An 18,726-nucleotide genomic window follows, 5' to 3' on the forward strand; every position below is an offset into this window, starting at 1 on the left:
TTCTTCTTCTTCCGTCTCTCACTCCATGCTTCCTTTCCCCAAACCCTAACATTAGTTGGGGCGTGGCAGGAATCGATGTACCAGGTGGCAGGGACACCCCCCTCCCCCTTGTCCCGCAGGCCACCCAACCACCCCCTGTCCCTTCCTCATTCCCCTCCCCTCCGTCGACACAACTACTAAGTCACATCCAAAATTGGCGCAATACACGACCTTCTGAACCGCCAAAAAGGGAGCTTTTGGTTTGGAGAAAATTGTATCGTTTCGAAATTATAGTCTCTCTCTCTCTCTCTCTCTCTCTCTCTCTCTCTCTCTCTCTCTCTCTCTCTCTCTCTCTCTCTCTTCTAATAGACATACATACTCCTCACATACGCATTCATTCTCTTTCTCTCGGATACACAAGTCACTTCTCCCATTGACAAGAATATAACTCAATTAAGTTACAATAGAACTTTACAAGCACAAAGGCGCATTTATGAATGAAGGATCAGAGATGAATGACAATTTTCAAACAAACAAATAAAATAAAGGTCAGAAAAACTTTCTCTTCTTTTAATTAGGGAATACGCCAAGTCTTCTCAAATTCCTGTTGGGTGATAAGAAAGAACACTACAGGGACAGTTTCAGGCTGATAAAATCTACAAGGTACTAAGGGTCCTTTTCCAAATGAGAGAGAGAGAGAGAGAGAGAGAGAGAGAGAGAGAGAGAGAGAGAGAGAGAGAGAGAGAGAGGACACCATCTTAGCAATGAAATAACATGAAATTATCGCTCATCAAGAAAAATAAATTCCTCCGCCTACCACACGTGATACCAGCAGGAGACATTGATAAAACGTCTACTGTATAGTGATAATCGATAACATTAATACGATGCGTTATAACCGTGCTGTGCTTATATACAATACCCAACACACACCTGGAAGGCAGTTTACCTCGACGGCCATGCTAAACACACACATACATACATACATACATACATATATATATATATATATATATATATATATATATATATATATAATATATGTACAGTATATATATATATATATATATATATATATATATATATATATATATATATATATATAAGATAGAAATATTTCTATCATATTCACTCGGAACGGATTTTCAAATATAATTATATATATAGGCCTACATATATATTTGAAATATCCGTTCTGAGTGAATGATAGAAATATTTCTATCATATATATATGTATGTATATATATATATATATGATTGATTGTGCCCGTGTGTTTTAAGCACAATATAAGAGTACGAAAGAGTGATGAAGATTTACACAAGCGTCATATGGACTGCACCAGAGTAGGAAGTAAACAGACATTTTTAGCTGGTGGAAAAAGTAGCTGTCGAAAGGATGCAGGAGTTTAAAACTTTTCACTCGTTTCCTGACGGGAGAGAAAGTTTGGTAGAGTACAGTGAACGTGAATAAAAAAAAAAATAAATAATATATAAAAGAAAATAATGATACTAAGGCACGAGGAAGCATTGTCGATGTAAATAAGATTTACACGCAAAGAGACGCCATCTTTTTCGTAACTCAACAATTGACCTCCCATCCTTATATTTACCACTTCAAGCCAGTCACGAATGTCTCTTTCTTCTATTCGAGGAAAACATTTCCTTGTTAAGGCCACAATAACCATACAAGTCGTTGCAACGCCAGATGACGTCAGTGAATCAATCGATGATCTGTACTACAAAAATCTCTGGAAACTGAATCGTGTAACCAGTTACGACCAGAGCGATGTTTTCGTCTATACCCAGTGGCTTAATCTGATACCCCCTAAGCGACTCCAAGAATAAGACGAATTTGGAGCCGGTAGCCAACGAAAAGAAAAAACGAAAGAAAGAAGGAAAGAAAGAATATAAGAACTTTTCGCACTTATTCTTAGCCAATCAAGAGTTCGCAAGACAATCCAAACCCAGGGAAAATTTTCGAGCAAAGTTGCTAAGTATTTGTGCCCCAAGTTGGGCTAAGCTGATTTCGTGAGAGTTAGGGCTTTAGTAACTTGCGGGGGTAGAGAGAGAGAGAGAGAGAGAGAGAGAGAGAGAGAGAGAGAGAGAGAGAGAGAGGGTTATTCTGTAGCCTCTTTAGCATAAGTTTTCCAGGTTTCAGTTTTGGTAAACTAATATACAAATCTCCCCAAATTAGGGATCATTGACTTGGTGGAAGAGGAATTCATATGAAAAAAAATCGTTTTTCAACAGTTTCAATGCACAAGTCAATCATGCATGACAACAGCAATAAAACATAAGTAAGAGAATAACGCAGCAATAAGAACAATTACAAATAACATTGTATAAAGTGCAGAAAACAAAATATAACCAGCACCCCCCGTATTATTATTATATTATTATTCGGATGAACCCTGTTCATAAGGAACAAACCCACGCCAATAGACTTGAAATTCAAGCTTCCAAAGAATGTGGTGTTCATAATGTCTCAGCAAATGTAATTGCATTAATACAAAGTTGAGACAAAAATATGACCAAAACAGCTACGAGCAAATTTTGCCAAGTCAACATGAACTAGGTTTTTCATCCAATTCCTACTAACAAAAAATATTTAAGCACCCTATTACCGACCGACGTTATGCAACCGTCACTCTTCACCTCGATGTTAAAAAACCCGTAATTAATTACGCCAGCTTTTATTTATTCACTTCGAGTACACTTCCGTATGGTTGCATCAATCATAACGCAAGCATGATTTCGGAAAGTATGACGATATGGGGGTGATTACGGTCTTTATGACTGCTTTATTAACTAAAGTGTTTCGGAACTTATATGGATGCATGTTTAGACACCATACAGCTGATGCCCTCCAGTTTCTTGTGTGTGTGTGTGGATGCATATTTAGACACTATACACCCGATGCCCTCCGATTTCTTCTCTCTCTTTCTCTCTCTCTGTGCGTGTGGATGCATGCTTAGACACTATACAGTTGATGCCCTCCAATTTCTTTTCTCTGTGTGTGTGTGTGTGTGTGTGTGTGTGTGTGGCTGCATGCTTAGACACTATACAGCTGATGTCCTCCAATTCCTTCTTCTTCTTCTTCTTCTTCTCCTCTCTCCCTCTCTATTACATACACCTGTTAAAATGCGCCATAGACAGTCACTAAAATCAACCTAAGATTTTCATACGTGTACCCAAGCACAGCGCTATCATATTTCCGCACAGTCTCTAAGTAACTTCTTACTCTACATAAATACTCAACTGGACAACCCTCTACTTTTCTATTATCTTTTTTCTTTTCTAATAACTGGTCTCTTCTTTCTGCATCTCCTATTATCTTCTGTAACTTCTTTCAAATGAAAGTCATACGAATGGGGGTTTATCTTCTGAATAATAATAATAATAATAATAATAATAATAATAATAATAATAATAATAATAATAATAATAATAATAATAATAATAACCAGACAGAAAGAAGTCAAATGTTTCACCATCATTTTTTGGATGATTACATCATTCTCACCATTTTAACGAAGAACCATTTAGGAGATAAGCACTATTTCTAAGCAATATTCCTCTCTGAAGCTTTTTTCTTGGATAACTATATTGTCGAAGCGCCAGTTTTGAGAAACCTACCAATCAATATCTTCCTCCCACACTCCTCCCTGAGAAAACGTGAGTGAACTTCCTACCTCGGTAAAGGCATTACACCTTCTATCTCCTCAAATCTACTCGAGGGGAGATAGTTACTTAGAAACACTCTCTCTCTCTCTCTCTCTCTCTCTCTCTCTCTCTCTCTCTCTCTCTCTCTCTCTCTCTCTCTCGCACACTTCTTCACACGTGCCGCTGACAGGAAAGAGAGGTTGGAACTTGAAGTATCTTTGCGTTCGATACAGTTGATCTGCACTTCAAAAGGAGAGACTAGAATGAAAATGGAAGAAAAGGTAGACGAAGATAGAAGACTCGTCTCAAAAGTAAGAGTTAAAAAAATAAAGAATAATTAACAACGAAAACGTAAGAATACGTAAAAAATATAGAATAATCTACAAAGAAAACGTAAAAAAATAAAGATTAATCTACAAGACAATGTGTAAGAAAAGTAAAAAATACAGAAATGCCTAGAATGAAAACGTTAAAAAAAATGACGATCGTCTAGAATGAAAACGTATGTAAAAAGGATGAAACAAACGTCTAGAATAAAAACGTTAAAAACGCAAAAGTAGTTAAATACGAAAACCCAAGAAGATATGAAACATAGACAAATTACGCCTCTAAGAAAATATATATATAAAAATAACTGAATAGATCTACAAATGGAAAGATGTTCTTTAATGTATAAGACGGGATAAAATCAAGCAATAAAGAGCGTAACCGGATAAAAAGAAGCAAATACAAAAGATAAATTGTGACAGCAGAAGAAAGTGAAAGGCGACTGGGGATACGCAGAGTGATAAGAAGGTAATTTGTTGGGTGCGGAGGCAGGGGGGTGGGAAGGGGAAGAAAAAAATAGAGACAGAGAACGGCAAACCAGGAAGTAAATTGAGGAAATTGAGGTTAATAAATAACAGATAAAAAAAAAGCCAAGGATAAACGGAGGAGACGCAAAAATCAAGTGTAAACTGATGAGGGAGGGGAAATATCATTGCTGCAACAATCATGCTGTGAATGAAGGCTTGGGACCTCTGGGTGGGAGGGTAGGCAGGGGAGTGGGGTGTTATGAGAGGTAACCCTGGGGGTAGGGGTATAATCAGAGGTAACCCTGGGGGTAGGGGCGTAATCAAGAGGCAACACTAGGGGATAGGGGGGGGGAGGCATTAATGCAGGGCTACATAAACCGTTGTGACAAGTGGCATCATCTTTTAAATGGGCGGGAATTGGGAGTAAAGAGGCGGCCTCCTTCAGAGGGTCGCTTTGCCGAGGAGAGGTGTCACGAATCTCGAGACTGTGGTTTAACGATGAGGGCAATTTGATATTCTCTCTTTGGCGGTTTCTGACAAGAGACGTTTGTGGGGATGTTCTGGGATGTTCTCCAGCAGTTTTTAGTTTTCTGTAAAAGAAAACTGTTGTGCGGGCTTTGTCTGTCCGTCCGCACTTTTTTAAGTCCGCGCATTTTTTCTGTTTGCCCTTAGATCTTAAAAAATACTGAGGCTAGAGGGCTGCAAATTGGTATGTTGATCATCCACCCTTCAATCGCCAAACATAGCAAATTGCAGCCTTCTAGCCTCAGTAGTTTTCATTTTATTTAAGGTTGAAATTAGCCATAATCGTGCTTCTGAAAAAGATATAGGACTGACCACCACCGGACCGTGGTTAAAGTTTCATGGGCCCCGGCTCATACAGTATTATACCGAGACCACCGAAAGATAGATCTATTTTCTGTTGCCTTGATTATAGACTGTACTGAAAACTTCATTTCGCCGAAGAAACTTTGTCGCATTTTTTACTTTTTTTTTAATAGTTTTTTGTTTTCATTTTGCTCCGGAAAAAAAACACAAGGATATTTTCAAGTATAGTTCAGCTTGTGTCTTTGATAGGTTATTTGCACTGCTTGCAACTTCACAGAAAAAGAATATGACGGCAGTGTTTATCTATTTATTAGCTATTTATTTGTATATATATGTCTCTTGGAAACTTCTTGTGGTTTTTAATGTTTATAAAGACAAAATACACGAGGGAGAGAGAGAAACAACGGAGTGCTGCAAGGCCTTTCGACATTGGTCCTTTACTTAGCTGAGTAAATAAAGGACTAACGTCGAAAGGCCTTGCAGCACTCCGTTGTTTCTCTCTCCCTCGTAGATTTTGTCTTTATTTATATATTCATCACGTTCCATATTTTCGCGATTCAGTTATACATATATACTATATGTGTGTGTGTGTATGTGTATTATGTATGTAAACAGAGAGAGAGAGAGAGAGAGAGAGAGAGAGAGAGAGAGAGAGAGAGAGAGAGAGAGCATTAATCTCTTGCGAGATAGCTTTAATAAATATAAAAATAAACAAATAATTAAGAAAAAACATTTAAATACATATGTCTCCATCCGTGAAACAATGAAATTTAAAACAAAGAACGTCAGTAAGAAGAAAATTTACCTCATTCGGAAGCGAAAGAAAAAAAAAGTTTACAGAAGAAAATAAAAGAGGCGGACACAAAGTAATTCCGTGAGAAAATGACTATACCTTCACGTGGCAGCCTTGATAATCCAGCTCTGAGAAAAAGAGCATATATATAAAAAACCTCACTTTCGCAAACTGCGTAGATACCGTATAGTGTGTTTTGTCCTTGTATGCGTTACCCTCGTCTCATTATGAGAAAATACTTCTCTTTGCATTTGTGTCGTTTAATTTCCGTTTCCGTTATGGGTTCCCTGGGCAGGGGGTGATTATACTAGTTCTAACAGAATGACAGTGCTGTTCACTCATACATACATACACACATACATACATATATCTATAATAAGTATGTATTCATGTATATAGATACGTATATGTGTATGCGTTAATATTTTTATATTTTTATACATAATACATATATATATAACACATAATATATATATATATATATATATATATATATATATATATATATATATATATATATATATATATATATATAACCTAATAACCTATACACGATTCGAAACTGCACAGAAATGGTTTATGACGCATCTATTGATTGAAACTACAAACTCACTCTCTCTATCTCTCGCAACTGGAAATCGTACGAGAATGTTTTCTGTAAAATCTATTAACTCTGACAAAGAATATGTCCGTTGATTTCCGTCTCTAACGGTCGTCTACTGTCGCACATTGACAGGACAACGGAGACAGTTTGGACAGAGAGGTATAAAAAATTAACTTCCTCCAATTCTCTGTCATGTGCCCCTTACCGAGCACAGAGGAAGGAATGGCAGAGAGAGAGAGAGAGAGAGAGAGAGAGAGAGAGAGAGAGAGAGAGAGAGAGAGTGAGTTTTCGTTCGATCCTCGAAACAAATGTTGGGGGGGTGGGGAATTGATGGGAAGGCAGGGGGTGTCTAACAAACGTGATACTCTCAACCCAACGTCAGTTTACTGCGGTAGTTGCTTGTAAACGCGAGAGAGAGAGAGAGAGAGAGAGAGAGAGAGAGAGAGAGAGAGAGAGAGAGAGAGGCTGACTTGGACTATTAGGCTCGTAAAACATCTTTGAAAGAAGAGCCAAATTCCGTCGTGAATTTGATAAGAAGAAACTTTCAAAATTTATTCACTCATAACTTTAAATTACAAAGATCTCTTTTTGCCACTAAAGATTGATTTACGATTGTGTTTTACAAAAAGAAATTTACAATAATTTACAAATCTGCCACTGAAGATTGATTTACGATTGTGTTTTACACAAAGAAATTTACAAAATCTACTGAGTCTTTTACGAAGCATATTATCTACAGCCCTTCCTCCCTTTCATTTCTTGCAAAGACGTATAGCCTATATTTACAAGAGTTGTGTAAAGGGTAAACCAAAGCAGTAAGTTACTCTTTTTTAGTTTTCTGTATTGTCCATCCGCACTTTTTCTATCCGTCCTCAGATATTAAGAACTACTGAGACTAGAGGGCTGCAAATTGGTATGTTGATCATCCACCCTCCAATCATCATACATACCAAATTGCAGCACTCTAGCCTCAGTAGTTTTTATTTTATTAAGGTTAAAGTTAGCCATGGTCGTGCATCTGGCAGCGCAACAACACAGGCCACCAAGGGTCGACCGAGAGTTTTATGGGGCGTGGCTGAGAGTTTCACACAGCATTGTACGCTGTACAGAAAACCCGATTGCGCCAAAGAAACTTCGGTGTATTTTTTACTTGTTTCATTTTCGATGGAAGGAGACCAAGGCATAAGGAAACTTAGTGCCATTTCTTACCTTATGCAAAATTCTACAATTTTCTCATATGTTTATTGTTGTTATGGCTTTAGACTACGCTGGCCTTATCGCCAGCACGATACCTCGCTCACAGAGCAGCCAGTAATACATATTTCAATAATGCACATGGGCTTTAGATTTAGAGGCTTAAGTGATTTTTTGACAGGCAACTAATGGTTGACATTTACGGCATAAAAATATCATGCAGATGTAAAATTGGAATCTCTCTCTCTCTCTCTCTCTCTCTCTCTCTCTCTCTCTCTCTCTCTCTCTCTCACACACATACTGCAAAAAAATACATACCATCAAAAAAAGTAAAACTGCTATATTAGTTTTTAAATAGTTCAAACCTACTAGCTCTGGTGGGCACGAACTCCATTACGAGCGTAGAACGTTGCAAAAAAAAAAAAAGAAAAAGCTTCAATGCTGTGTCATAAAACGCAAAAAAGAAAAAAACAAGGTTGTGGAATCGCTCAATAACGAATGCATATTGCTTATTTATGGGGCATCAATTCAAGCCAACGAATCGGCAATTTTCAATAACTATAGACTTTTGCACGTAACCCACACCCTAGACGGCAGCGTGAATGAAAATCAGCTTTATACATTGAAAACGAATAAAAAATACAGTTAAAAAAAATATTTCAAAAACAAAAGCAAGTTTGGCTGAATATAGTATCTTGCGTAGGCTTCGTTTTTTTACACCTAAAATAAAAAATTTTATGTGCGGCACAATGACTTAAAACTTGTTACAAACGTTTTGAATATTTCACATGACCTTGATACCAACATTCCTTCCATATGACAATCATTACACCTAACGGCCGCAATGGTCCACTGATCCACGATTGAAGTCTCTCTCTCTCTCTCTCTCTCTCTCTCTCTCTCTCTCTCTCTCTCTCTCTCTCTCACAACACTTCCTACTGGAATATCTTGGAAATTACGTGAATTTTACTGGGAAACAGTTTTAATTCATTGTCTATAAGATGGGCTCCTCTCCTTACATCATATATGTATATGTAAATTATATATATATATGTATATATATATACATATATATACTGTATATATACATATAAATTAATTATAATAACCACATGCGTATCTGGTAAAAAGTGACCCGTAGGTTCTATAATATATATATACATATAAAAATATATATATATATATATATATATAATATATATATATATATATATATATATATATATATATATATATATATATATATATATATATATATATATATATATATATATATATATATATATATATATATACATACACACACACGTGTGTGTGCGTTTGTGCGTGCGCGTGTATACTAGTTCTTGAAATGGAAAGCGCACACTCACACACACAAAGAGCTTTAATTTCTTAGCCAGCCGTGGGTTCTGTCCAGGTACAGTACTCCACGTGGTATGCAGAGTCATAATTCAAGACGGTAATGGGTCCAAGAAGACCTCCTCGGGGACTCGAGAACTCCCAAACAAAATGGAGGTAGGAGTTGGGAAGTTCTTGCTTAAAGGATATGCAAAGAAAATGCCTTTGAAACAACAATTCTTGGCTCTAAAATAACAATTTCCAACTCTAACTTAAAAAAAAAAAAAAAAAAAAAAACAGAACAGGGAATGTTTACAGCCAAGGGAAAAAATACAGAAAGACGGATTTGGAGTGATTTTGACTAAAACGTCTTGTTCAAACGATAAACTTTTTCAAAAGACATACAATTCAAATAACTTTACTAATTTCAAGTTTATGGAATGATACGGATATTTTCTATTACTTACTATTATTATTCAGAAGATTAACCCTATTCCTATGGGAAAAGCCTACAGGGATCGTTGGCTTGAAATTCAAGCTTCAAAATAATATGGTGTTTAATCTGAAAGGCGTTACAGAAAGGTATCAACTTCACAAAAATATAAATTCAAGCCATTCCGACTCACTCTCCAAACTGATTACTACCCAACGGAATCGTCAAACAATTACTTGAAAACCCCAGACTTCTAATGATTCTTGAATGAACCAAGAAAAGGAACGTTCCCAAATTCACCTAAAAATATCGCGAGACATAAATTTTTCCTTTTCTTGCGCACCTGCAAGTTGAATCCTTTCTCAATACAGCAAAAGCAAAGGTCAGGAGCACGGCTGCTTGCTGGCATCTATAGTTTACTCCGGCTTCCCTGGCGTCATTTTAACTATAGATTGCGGGGACGTGTACCTACCTAACAGGCAAAGGGGTTTGACACAGACGAATCTCGAAATCCAATTTTGCATTGCAAGAAGAACGGTACAGCAAGGATGGATGCTATCACACCAAGCAAAGCTAGCAACGAAAAGCACAACCCGAACTGGAGTACAGAATTTAGGCCAAAGGCCAAGCGCTGGGACCTAGGAAGTCATTCAGCGATGAAAATGAAATTGACAGTAAGGTGGTTTGAGATGTGCAACAGGTGGAAAATCTCGCAATTGCACTGTGAAACAAAAATTGTTAGAGGGTGGAAAGTCAGATGAAAGAAAGATGATATGAACGGAGGTACAGTAAAAAATAATGAAAGAGATTGCATCTAGAGGCCGAAGGGACGATGCAAACAACCTTAAGTAATGTCAACAGTGCACCACGTGAGGTGCACTGACGGCACTACCCCCCTACGGGATTGAAAATTACAAACAAATAAATAAACAAAAGGCAAAGAACAGCGACTGCAAACTTGTACGATAAAGGTTACTGTCCTCTCCGGAGTCCAAGGGGTGAGGCAGGTTGTAACTGCGTATAATGCAGTCTTGTGTTTCCTAAGCACATTCTGGAGAAACTTGTTTCCTACGTCACGTGCAGCACAAAAACTAACCGACACTTGAAAGTCGATTGGCTTTGGAAGTTCACGCAGGACCTGCCCCTGCGACTTTTAATTTGGCAGAGAACAAGTACTACATGATCGCAAAGGGGGAAAATTTTAGGAAAATATTCATTATATCAGAGCATCTAACTCATTGTGGCAAGATGATTGTACGCATGAATTTATAATGAACCATCGAATAACTGACACCGAACCTCAGCACTTTCGGTTTCAAACGACAACAACAAGACTTGCATATAATTTGCAACAAAGACGAATTATTACAATCGTCCAACAAAATAGAACTAAATCATTCTTGGCGTCTAACAGAATAGACCAGTCATTCTCAGCCTATAAAAGAGACCTGAATTGTTCTCTTCATCTCCAAGATTCAAATCACTCCCAGCATCTAACAAAAACCTAATTAGACTTGAAGTATTAGCAGACTAACAAAAACCAAATCCGATTTGAATTCTCAGCCTTTAAAAAAAAAAATCCCAAATTTTCGAATTGAATTGTTCTCAGCCTCTAACAAAGACCAAAATTAAATATTCTCAGCCTCTAACAAAGACCCAAATTAGACTTGAATTATTCTCAGCCTCTAACAAAGGCCCAAATTAGACTTGAATTATTCTCAGCCTCTAACAAAGAACCAATCTAGATTTGAAATATTCACAGCCTCTAACAAAGACCCAAATTAGACTTGAATTATTCTCATCCTCTAACAAACACCCAATTTAGACTTGAATTGTTCTCAGCCTCTAACAAAGACCCAAATTAGACTTGAATTATTCACAGCCTCTGGCAAAGACCCAAATTAGACTTAAATTATTCTCAGCCTCTAACAAAGATCCAAGTTAAACTTGAATCATTCTCATCCTCCAATAAAGACCCAAATTAGACTTGAATTATTCTCAGCCTCCAATAAAGACCCAAATGAGACTTGAATACAATTAATTTCTTGGTAAAATTTGGACTGAACTCAGCACGGAACTTGAATTTGTGAAAAAAAAAACTTAATACGAATATTTGAATGGGAATCGCGACGAGTATCGAAGTAAGTTTGTGCAAGAAACTTTCACGCGAGGGCCTTAATGGGATTCAGAAATAATTTCTGAAAGGAAACTGGAGTAACATGGAATATATATAGAGTTTGGGCCAAAGGACAAGCACTGGGACATGTAAGGTTAGTTGGCGATGGAAAGGAAAATCAGAGTAGGTAGGTCTGAAAGGTGTAGCAGGAGGGAAGCCTCGCAGTTGCACTATGAAATAATTGTTAGGAGACGGTGGATAACAAGATGGAAGAAAGATAATAAGAACGGAGGTACAGTAAAAGGAATCAAAAGGGTTTGCAGATAGAGGCCGAAGTGACTCTCACTGACAGCACTAACCTCCCCCCCAACGGAGCAACCTGGAGTAACAGAATTATGCCCATTCACAAAATAAGCGCAAACATGAAAATCGACCTAAAGGACTTTTCAAGTTAGAGGCTAAACACACACACACACAAGCATCAAAAAATAAATAATTTTAAATAAATGAACACTTGATGTTGTATATACAGTATATATAGAATCTACTCTCACTTTTTAACCAGGCACTTATGTAAAAAAAAATATTTGCTTAAGAATTTACTGTTAATATTGGCAAACCAGACGAGGTTGCAAAATGATCACTCTATATATATATATATATATATATATATATATATATATATATATATATATATCATGCATATACATTCATATATATATATATATATATATATATATATATATATATATATATATATATATATATATATATATATATATATATACACATGAAACTGCCACCACAACAACAGTAACAGGACAAACCTCTTAATTAAAAAAAAAAGAAAATAACTTTTCATACCTAAATCATTCAAGACATGACACTGCTCCACTCGTCTCCAGGATAAGCTCCCTTGTAGATACACCACCAGGTATCCGCTACAAGGGCCCCTGAAGGAGATTAAAACGCCCCTACGGAGCCTGAGAAAGGGCTCTTGTGAAGGAGTCTTGGCCAAATGTTTTCACCGAACACTTTTGAAAAGGAGGCACGAGACCGAAGACTTTCTTATAGACATGAAGCGATATTTTCGTAAAACTGGTAAAGTATTTTCGTTGTCTCGATTAGAATCAGCCAAAAAGGTTACTTTGCTTTTATTTATTATATTGAAATTTCAGTTTTTTTTTTAAATAAAATCACAAAGTAAAATATTGGCTTCGTAAGTCGTTGTCCTGATTAGAATCGGCCAAAAAGGTAACTTCGTTTTTATTTACGATATTTAATTTTCATTTCGTTTATTCAGTTCATTTTTTTTATTCAAAGCACAAAATTATTGGCATCGTAATTCGTCGTCCTGATTAGAATCAGCCAACAAAATTACTTTGTTTTTATTTATCATATTCATTTCCAGTTCTTTTCTTTTTTTGTAAATCAATCACAAAGTAAATTAATGGCATCGTAAATCTTTCGGAATAACGATTTTAAAACGTTCGATCCTCTTTTGTTTTTTGTTCATAAGGCGTAATATCTCGAACCAGATACTAGGAGGAACGCTTTTATCACGACCAGAATCGTTCGGAGGTTTTTGTTTCTTTTCAAAGGCACCTCACAACTCGCACAAGAGTCATGCTGTAAAGGAAGGAAATTTGCAGCTAGAGAAACCAATTTCCGATTACTTAAATAATTAAAATCCTCCGGAGAGTATTTTTTTTTTCAAAGGCACCTCACAACTCGCGCAAGAGTCATGCTGTTAAAAACTGAAAAGTTGTAGCTCGATAAATTATTTTTCAATTAATTTAAACATTCAAAATGAAACGCCAAACCTTTAAGAACACAGCAAAATTTGCAGCTGGTTAAATAAATTTTCAATTAATTTAAGTAATTGAAAATAAAAAAAAGTTAACAATGAAACGCTAAAACTTTAAGAACACAGCAAAATTTCAGCTAGAAAAATCGATTTTCAATTCATTAATTAATTCAAAATCTCAAAAAGTGAAACACCAAAACTAAAAGAACACAGCACATTTTCATCTAGAAAGATCAATTTTCTATTAATTTAAAAAAACAGATTCAAAATTAAACAGCAAACTTGAGGAACACCGCAAGTTTTCAGCTGGAAACATCAACTTCCAGTGAATGTAACTAACTGAAAATCTTTAGTTAATTGAAAATCATAATGAAAAAAAACATTAAAAGCGATACACCAAAACTTGAACACCGCAAAATTTCCAACTGAAAAAATCAACTCCCAATGAATATAACTCATTGAAAATCATAAAAAAAATATGAAGAATCAGCCGAGAAAACTTGAAAGAACACCGAACGAAGTTCACAGAACAAGCGACACTGTCACAAAGAAACACGCAGAAGAGGAGAGACAGACGGTCTCACACCTGTCCTTCGCTGCTGCCGCCCGTATGTTCGGCGGAGTTCCCAGGTGAAGACTGAGTGAGGAGGAGGAGGAGGAGGAGGAGGAGGATGTGAGCGAGTGAGTGAGAGTGTGAGGACGCGCAAAGAGTGAGGAACAGAGGAGGCGTAAAGGAGGAGGAGGAGGGGGAGGACTCCCTGTTGACTCGACAGGGTCGACTGTAGGGAGAGAGAGAGCGGGCGCTCATGAGTGCGACCTTGAAAACGTCTAAACAAGAGAGAGAGATGGGGGGGGGGGATTATTTGCTGATGCGGTACGTACGTTTTGCGCGGAGCAGGATAAGCTTATAGACAAAGAACAGGCGGGAGGAGGATATTTTAAAAAGCGGGGGTCCAGTGAGGATTACCTCGTCAAAGCTTCCCGGTCTTAATTACGATACGATGGCATACGTTTCGACGTGTAATTACATACGTCAGGTATTTTCTCTCTCTCTCTCTCTCTCTCTCTCTCTCTCTCTCCCTAAACATATAAGATTTATATAAGGAAAAGCCCCTTACACCAACAAGGTTCGCAAAGAGTGATTCATCTCTTTCTCTCTCTCCTCCTCCTCCTCCTCCTCTTATTATTTTTCTGGTGCTGCTGCTTCTTCTTCTTCCTAGAAGCATATAGGTTTTATAAAGAAACCCCTCCTTTTCGTTCCCTGCGTAAGGTTCCGGGATCAAACATGGTTCTTAAAGACGGGGTGGTTCCTCTCTCTCTCTCTCTCTCTCTCTCTCTCTCTCTCTCTCTCTCTCTCTCTCTCTCAGGACAAGCGCCATGCCGCTCGCGCTACGAGGAAAATTTCACCGTCACGATTCGCAAGCATAACAGTGCGCGCGAATTCCCTTTGAATAAGAAGAGCAGTTCAACGAATTTCCGCTGGTTTAAATCCCCTTTAAGAGACGACCCGAACGACAAACCGGGAGCAGCGGTCAAACATATGCAACATCGTCAGGATAATAAATTCCTACGTGTCGGTGACGCCATTTGTTACAATTCCTACTGTCGGTGACGTCATTAGTTACAATTCCTACTGTCGGTGACGTCATTAGTTACAATTCCTACGTGTCGGTGACGTCATTAGTTACAATTCCTACGTGTCGGTGACGTCTTAGTTACAATTCCTACGTGTCGGTGACGTCATTAGTCATAATAACAGAGTCATGGCTGAAAAAATACCGACAATACGAATTTTTTTTTTTTTTTATAAAAAATTAAGGTTACTACACTGAATATATTCTGTAGAATTTGAGAGAGAGAGAGAGAGAGAGAGAGAGAGAGAGAGAGAGAGAGAGAGAGAGAGAGAAATACGCAGAAATCACTGGGTCTTTTTTCCAAGGTCTAGACAGAGATCTTGCGTTTGGGGAAGGTAAATATTATCTCCGATATTCTCTCCCTCCGACTTTCTTTCTCAAAACAAAGAGGCCCTCTCCCTCACTAACTCTCTCCTGCCTCCAACTCTAAGGGTCTCTCCTTGCTCTCTCACTCTCCAATCACCCTCCCACACGCGCACACACACACACACAAACTCACAAACACGGCGAAGTGGCCACAGAGAGAATCTCTTCATTCTATTGCGGCATCGTGAGAGATTCCTTAATTGAATTTGTAAGCTGATAGAATCCCATTTGCCAGGGTCCCAAAAAACGAGTCTCATTCAATAGCAACAACTTTTGAGTGACGAAGGTTTTCCTCTTCCTTTTTTTTAAAGGATCTGTTTTTTTTTTTTTTGTCTTGAACGCCTCGCTTTACAAAGGATAATTTTTTTTAGACGATTATTTTCTCGGTGAATAGCGTAATGCGATCAAGTGCGAGCCAACAGTATTTTCCGTTAAGCAATTCCACTTTTCTTTTAGAGTAAAGAAGGGAAAATCAAATTTAACTTTCATGCAATTGCACTTTTCTTTTAGAGTAAAAAAAAAAGGGAAAATTAGATTTAACTTTTATAACACTAGCTACGCGACACTAACAATCTAAGGAAAGCCAGATCGCATATACAAGAGCGTTTAAACAGGGAGAAGGGATGGAGTGCCGCAATATTATTTTAATTGTACCCCTTTGACGTCATGTTTTGGTTACGTCGGTTTTTAAGCTGATTTGCAAAAGAAAAAGAAAACTAACATTGAAAGGAACGTCCCTGCTAATTAAAATACCTTTTTATTTGTAAAAGAAAATGAAAAGAAAATGGAACCTAACATTGAAGGGAACATTCCTTGTAATTAAACACCTTAATAGTTTGCAAAATAAGAAGAAAACTAACATTGAAAAGAACGCTCCTGTTAATTAAATAATTTTACATTTGTAAAATAAAACGAAACCTAGCACTGAAATGAACTTCCCTCGTAAATAAACTCCTTAATATCTGTAAAACAGTGAGAAATAAACTCCTTAATATCTGTAAAACAAAAACAAAAAATAACATTGAAAAGAACGCTCCTGTTAATTAAAATGGTTTTATATTTGTAAAAGAAAATGAAACCTAACATTGAAAGGAACCTCCCCTTTAACTAAACTCCTTTAATATTCGCTGACAAAAGGAATCTCGCAAGAAGCTTGACATTCCAGATTCCTTGACTGAGATATTTCAATTAGTCGCCGTATTCTCAACAAAGTCGTTACAGAGTTTTCGTCATTTCTATGATTAATCTCTTTTGCAAAATTCTCACAGGATGACGCATTTTTAAGAACTCTTTTCGAGGTAACCAGAATTCAAAACAATACCCGACTGCAAAATCGACATAGCCTACTATACCATTACCAGATTCTCTTCAAGTGCACATGAAATACACTTGACAACAAGGAAATTCAATGCTGTAATATAAGTTATAAAGTTTTCGTAATTTCTATAATTCATCTCTCGCAAAATCTCGCAAGATAACGCCAAAGGCATAAATAGAAATATAATGACATTTTAAGGCGTCTTTTCGAGGTAACCAGAATTCACAGCAGTAACTCATTGCAAAATCGACATACTGCACCAGATTCTCTTCGAGTAAACAACAGATACACTTGGCAACAAGGAAAGTCAACGCTGCGTGCAAATACATCACGCAAACAGAAAACTGCACCAATGCTTAAGTTACCAATATGACCAAGTCAATATGACCACGTCTAGCTTAAATCAAACTATGAAACTGCAGTGCTTGAATTTCTTTGGAAAGACCTTCTGGTGCACATGACTCACAGACGGGCATTTTCGGCAGGACCTAGAGGATAGGCTTGTCGGCAGGACCCAGAGGATGGGCTTGTGGGCAGGACCCAGGGGATGGGTTTGTCCGGCTCATGGGTAAATTGCAAATTCCCACGCGACCCTAATCACCAACCACCACGTACGTACGTTCTCCCAGACTTCGACTCCGGCTCGATGTTTTACGTCCTTGGGGCGGACACAAGTACTGGAACCAGCAACGTCCGGATTTGGGCGTGGGAGGAACGGCAAAAACTAGGAGGAGGAGGAGAAAGGAAGATTTGGAGGAAGAACTAGAGAAGGAGAAGAATGAAAAGTTAACTGTTGTCCCCCAATCCTTTACGACAGCCTCTGGTGGGCAATTAATGCCACGTAATACGCGAGTTGCTTTACCCAAGAAAGCTAAACATATCCCAAAACTGGAAGAAACGTTCCCTTACAAATCCCAAGCAAGAAACGAAGAATAAGAAGAGAAGAAGAAGAAGAAGAAGAAGAAGAAGAAGAAGAAGAAGAAGAAGAAGAAGAAGAAGAAGAAGAAGACGTCGTCGTCCTGCAATCATGATAAGGTCAAAGGTCATGAGAATCTGCAACATAGCGTCCGAAGGAACACACGCAGCCCGAGTTTTGCGAACGCAGTGTTTTGTGCCTTGCTACTCGAGTGCAATGAATTGTTTTGAGGTTTTCGGAAGGCAGACAGAGTTGTTTGAACTTCAGATACTTTTAGCTCTCATAATATAATTCTAATATCAAAGTTTTGAATGTCGTTATTTATCAAAATGCTGGTTATAATTACCAAAACAGTTGCACTTATTTCGAGGTTTTCGAAAGGCAGATACAGTTGTTGAGCTTTGGACACTTACTTTAAGCTCTAACAATAAAATCTTAATATCATAATTTTGAAAGTCATTAATTAAAATGCTGGTTATAATTACCAAAACAAGGCCCCATTCAGGAAATGATTACGGCTTAAGGAAGCAATTAAACCCGCAGTGCAGTTCCCAAGACAAGGAGGATATTTTGGAGAAACTTTTCCCTTTGGTCGTTCGCTTTCAGTTAACAAGGTCATGTGATATATAAATTTGCGTTAAACACACAACTGCAGTTTAAAATGGGCCCCAGAAGGTTGGCAACGCTGGAACAGTTTCCCGAGATTTTCTTACAATCACGGAAGCCTTCGGTCTAACTCGAAACGCAAACAAGTTTAAATTTGTATTTAGTAATAAGTGCATTTCTGATGCAGTTATGATACAAGAGAATAAAATGGATAGAGAATTAAACATAAAAAGGACGGCTGTAACATCGATCTGAAACGATAAATTGGAGAGAACTTAAGACCTCCACAAAACTCAAGGGACGAAACTTTCACAGTTAACAAAGATTACAGAGCACC

The 18,726-nt window shown here is 37.5% G+C and overlaps 1 protein-coding gene across 3 annotated transcripts in view; it reads right to left on the minus strand.

Annotated features, from left to right (window-relative positions):
- LOC136855661 (E3 ubiquitin-protein ligase DDB_G0292642) overlaps positions 1–18,726 on the minus strand; it is a 74,399-nt gene that overhangs the window by 20,246 nt on the left and 35,427 nt on the right. The window contains exons 1-2 of one of the 3 annotated variants that reach the window (XM_067132897.1): positions 14,136–14,156; positions 12,607–13,371 (exon numbers count right to left, since the gene is read on the minus strand). The exons of the other annotated variants lie outside the window; for them this stretch is intronic. The gene's annotated coding sequence lies outside the window, so the exon portion shown is untranslated. Of the gene's footprint in view, positions 1–12,606; positions 13,372–14,135; positions 14,157–18,726 lie in introns of those variants that run through there. 3 annotated transcript variants of the gene reach the window in all.

The sequence above is a fragment of the Macrobrachium rosenbergii genome, chromosome 3 (genome assembly GCF_040412425.1).
Source record: "Macrobrachium rosenbergii isolate ZJJX-2024 chromosome 3, ASM4041242v1, whole genome shotgun sequence".
NCBI classification, from domain to species: Eukaryota; Metazoa; Arthropoda; class Malacostraca; order Decapoda; family Palaemonidae; genus Macrobrachium; species Macrobrachium rosenbergii.